This window comes from Aotus nancymaae, unplaced genomic scaffold (genome assembly GCF_030222135.1).
Source record: "Aotus nancymaae isolate 86718 unplaced genomic scaffold, 86718_ANA_hifiasm-v0.15.2.pri h1tg000089l, whole genome shotgun sequence".
Lineage (NCBI taxonomy): Eukaryota > Metazoa > Chordata > Mammalia > Primates > Aotidae > Aotus > Aotus nancymaae.
In genome coordinates, this window is record NW_026988504.1 from 7,644,134 (window position 1) to 7,649,098 (window position 4,965).

At 48.2% G+C, this 4,965-nt stretch overlaps 1 non-coding gene across 1 annotated transcript; it reads left to right on the forward strand.

Annotated features, from left to right (window-relative positions):
- Positions 1 to 4,521: 4,521 nt before the first annotated feature.
- LOC135271770 (U6 spliceosomal RNA) lies at positions 4,522 to 4,628 on the forward strand. Its single transcript, XR_010339898.1, has one exon. It is a non-coding gene; the product is annotated as a U6 spliceosomal RNA (small nuclear RNA).
- The last annotated feature ends 337 nt before the right edge of the window (positions 4,629 to 4,965 follow it).

The window sequence follows — 4,965 nt, forward strand, 5'->3', positions numbered from 1 at the left end:
ACTAAAAAAAAATACAAACAAATTAGCTGGGTGTGGTGATGTGCGCCTGTAATCTCAGCTACTCAGGAGGCTGAGGCAGGAGAATCACTTGAACCCAGGAGGCAGAGGTTGCAGTGAGCCGGGATCACGCCACTGCACTCCAGCCTGGGGGACAGAGGGAGACTCTGTCTCAAAAAAAAGAAAAAAAAAACCGAATACAGGTTTCAAATGTTGTTCAATCAGCCTGGAATAAACCCTTTCAAAACTGACCAGGTTTAGGGTGATCAGCCCGCCTCAGTCTCCCAAAGTCCTAGGATTACAGGCATGAGCCACCACACCTGGTCTTATTTTTTAAATGAGTGCAAACAGGGTCTCACTATGTTGACCAGGTTGGTCTTGAATTCCTGGATTCAAGCAATCCTCCCGCCTCAGCCTCCCAAAGTGCTGGGATTATAGACATGAGCCACCCTGCTCAACCAAGAAAGGAGGCTTTACAGTAATCTCGGCAACCCAGGCCCTGTGCTAAAGTAGCAGCACCTGGTTGGCAAGAATAGCTATGTTCAGGCCGGGCACAGTGGTTAACACCTGTAATGCCAGCACTTTGAGAGGCTGAGGCTGGTGGATCACCTGAGGTCAGGAGTTCAAGACCAGCCTGGACAACATAGTGAAACTCAGTCTCTATTAAAAATACAAAAATTAGCCGGTCCCGGTTGCGGGTGCCTGTAATCTCAGTTACTCAGGAGGCTGAGGCAGGAGAATTGCTTGAACCCAGGAGGCGGAGGTTGCAGTGAGCCTGAGATCGCGCCACTGCACTCTAGCAGGGAGATGGGGAAGGGAGCCAGTGGAGAGGTAAGGAGAAGAGAGGGCAGGGGAGGGGAGGGGAGGGGAGAGGAGGAAGAGAAGCCAGTGCCAGCCATAGTGGTCCAGACACTAGCTCACAAGACAGCCAGCCCTACTCCCACCCCAGGAACCTTGTCTGGCACTTTATTTCGCAAATATCAATCCCAATCATCTCTGCCTGGCATTCTGGACTCATTTTTGCACGGCTTCTTAGTATTTAAGGTGTAAATATCACTTCATTCACTAAATTTTAAGCTCTTTGAGAGCATGGATAGTGCCTTACTACTTTTTAATTTCTCCCAGATTATCAGAGGGATTGTTGACATGTACATTTGTGTCCTAACGATGACACCAAAATTCCTCCTGGGGAGGAAACTGTCTTTGTTTAGGAAAATCACTGGTAAATGTTTTAAGAAAAGATGAGATGCAGAGCCCAGGTCAGCATGCATCAAAGCAATAAGAGAATGAGCCCAAATGCTCTGCAGTTTATTTATTTATTTTTATTTTATTTTATTTTTTGAGATGGAGTCTCACTTTGTCTCCTAGGCTGGAGTGCAGTGGCCTGATCTTGGCTCACTGCAACCTCTGTCTCCCGGGTTTAAGTGATTCTCCTGCCTCAGCCTCCCGAGTAGCTGGAGTAGCTGGAACTATAGGTGCCCACCACCACACCCAGCTAATTTTTGCATTTTTAGTAGAGATGGGGTTTTACCATGTTGGTTAGGCTGGTATCAAACTCCTGACTTCAAATGATCCACCTGCCTTGGCCTCCCAAAGTACTGGGATTACAGGCGTGAGCCACCGCTCCTGGCCTATTTATTTATTTATTTATTTATTTTGAGACAGCGTCTCACTCCATTGCCCAGGCTGGAGTATAGTGGGACAATCTTGTCTCACTGAAACCTTGGCCTTCCGGGTTCCAGAGATTCTCCTGCCTCAGCCTCCCGGGTAGCTGAGATTACAGGCACTCGCCGCCACACCTGGCTAATTTTTGTATTTTTAGTAGAGACAGGTTTCACCATGTTGGCCAGGCTGGTCTCGAACTCCTGACCTTAGATGGCCTCCCAAAGTGCTGGGATTACAGGCAAGAGCCACCATGTCTGGCCATAAATGGTTGCCAGGGGCTAGGGTGTGGAGAGAAGAATGAGGAGTGACTGCTTTTTTTTTTTTTTAATTGTCTCTCTGTGTTGCTCAGGCGGGAGTACAGTGGTGCAATCTCGGCCCACTGCAACCTCTGCCTTCCTGGTTCAAGCAGTCCTCCCACCTCAGTCTCCCAAGTAGCTGGGATCACAGGCATGTGCCACCATGCCCTGCTAATTTTTGTGTTTTTAGTAGAGACAGGGTTTTGCTATGTTGGCCAGGCTGGTCTAAAATTCCTGATCTCAAGTGATCTGCCTGCCTCAAACTCCCAAAGCGCTGGGATTACAGGCATGAGCTCACCCAGCGTGCATTTTAAAATGAACCAAAAATTTAGAATTGGAAAAGGAAGAGAGGAAAGAGCAGAGAGGAAGGCTGAGCCATGTGTAAGGAAGTTGGAGCCTGAACTGTGGAAATGGCAGAGGACTTTGGGAGAAAAATCACTGACACTGAATTTCAAGCTGCTCATGTTTCTACAGTATAAATCCCTGCATCTTCCCAACTGTTCTACAGAGCTCTCCAAATATATAGAAACCTTGTGTGAGTGGTTGGTTTAGTGACAAGTGGCAAGGGTATGTTTCACACCTCAGTCTGTTCTCTTAGATAAGGAACTAGACCCGTGGGATGGTGGGAGAGTCCCTCAAGTAAACCAGTTCATGGGAACCAGAAGCGACCGTGAGAACATAACATCCTGCAAAGAAGCCTTTTTTTTTTTCCTTTAAGACGAAGTCTTGCTCTGTAGCCCAGGCTGGAGTGCAGTGGCATGATCTTGGCTCACTGCAACCTCCGCCTCCCAGGTTCAAGTGATTGTCCTGCCTCAGCCTCTCAAGTACCTGGGATTACAGGTGTGTACCACCATGCCCAGCTAATTTTTGTATTTTTTTAAGTAGAGACAGAGTTTGTCCAATGCAATGGGGCGATCTTGGCTCACAGCAACCTCTGCCTCCCAGGTTCAAGCAGTTCTCCTACCTCAGCCTCCTGACTAGCTGGGATTACAGGTAACTGCCACCACGACCAGCTGATTTTTGTATTTTTAGTAGAGATGGGGTTTTGCCATATTGGTCAGGCTGGTCTCAAACTCCTGACCTCTGGTGATCCGCCCTCCTCGGCAACCCAAAATGCTGGGATTACAGGCGTGAGCCACCACGCCCAGCCCCAGAAGTCTTTCTTATTTTTTATTTATTTTTATTTTTTTGAGACAGAGTCTCACTCTGTTGCCCAGGCTGGAGTGCAGTGTCACGAGCTCAGCTCACTGCAACCTCTGCCTCCCAGGTTCGACCAGTTCTCTTGCTCAACCTCCTGAGTAGCTGGGATTACAGGTGCGCACCACCATGACCAGCTAATTTTTGTATTTTTAGTAGAAATGGGTTTCACCATGTTGGCCAGGCTGGTCTTAAACTCCAGACCTCAGGTGATCTACCCACCTTTGCCTCTGAAAGTGCTGGGATTGCAGGCATGAGCCACTGTGCTCGGCCTCAAAGAAGTCTTTCGAAGGGGGTTTAAGTAGAATTGTCTAGATCTGTAAGGGCCAAAGAAGCCCCCTGCTGAACCTGAACCACATTTACACAGCTGCCTCTGGTCCTCTAAACTGAGTTGGTTCAACCTGGTAGCTGGTAGGAGGAGGTAGCTGGGTTCCTCCCAGGCCAATAGAACATGGGCTCATCTACAGAGGGAGACACATTGGTTTAAACAGGATGGAGAGTATTCGGGAAGCAGTAAAACATCGTGCACATGAGCACTCTGTGTCAGTGACAGGTCAGGACCTTGTACAGTAACAGACATGCATCCTGAAAGTTACAGCTATTTTTGGCTCACCCTTCTCTGCTTTAGAAATACTTTTTTTTTCTGGCCAGGTGCAGTGGTTCACACCTGTAATACCAGTACTTTGGGAGGCCAAGGTCTCAGGGCAGATCACCTGAGGTCGGGAATTCAAGACCAGCCTGACCAACATGGAGAAACCCCATCTCTACTAAAAATATAAAATTAGCCGGGCAGGGTGACACATGCCTGTAATCCCAGCTACTCAGGTGGCTGAGGCTGGAGAATCGCTTGAACCTGGGAGGCAGAGGTTGCGGTGAGCCAAGATTGCGTAATTGTGCTCCAGCCTGGCCAACAAGAGGGAAACTCCATCTCAAAAAAAAAAATAAAAGAAAGAGAAAGAAATACTTTTTTCTAAGAGGCTGACACAGGAAGATTGCTTGAGGCCAGGAGTTGGAGGCCACAGTGAGCTATGACAGCTCCAATACACTCCAGCCCAGGCAACAGAGCAAGACCCTGTCTTTAAAAAAAAAAAAACAAAAACAGCCTGGTGTGGTGGCGGGCACCCGTAATCCCAGCTGTCTCTCCTTGGCAGGAAATGGCACTGATGAATACCCAGTTGCTTCAGCCAAAACCTGGCATCTTTGATTTCTTCCCTTGCCTCCCTTATCATATTCAACTGTCAGCAAGTTCTGTGGGCTCTAACTCCAATTACAACCCTAATCTGTCCACTTCGGTCATTTCCAACTCTGCGACCTGGGTCCAGGCCATCATCAACACCTGCTGTACTGGTTTAATAGCTCCTAAGGAGTGCTCGCTGCGGCAGCACACATACTAAAATTGGAATGATACAGAGAAGATTAGCATGGCCCCTGTGCAAGGATGACACGAAAATTTGTGAAGCGGTCCATGTTACAAAAAAAAAAAAAAAAAAAATAGGGCCGGGCGCGGTGGCTCAAGCCTGTAATCCCAGCACTTTGGGAGGCCGAGGCGGGTGGATCACGAGGTCAAGAGATCGAGACCATCCTGGTCAACATGGTGAAACCCCGTCTCTACTAAAAATACAAAAATTAGCTGGGCATGGTGGCAAATGCCTGTAATCCCAGCTGCTCAGGAGACTGAGGCAAGAGAATTGCCTGAACCCAGGAGGCGGAGGTTGTGGTGAGCCGAGATCGCGCCATTGCACTCCAGCCTGGGTAACAAGAGCGAAACTCTGTCTCAAAAAAAAAAAAAATAGCTCCTAAGTAGATCTCT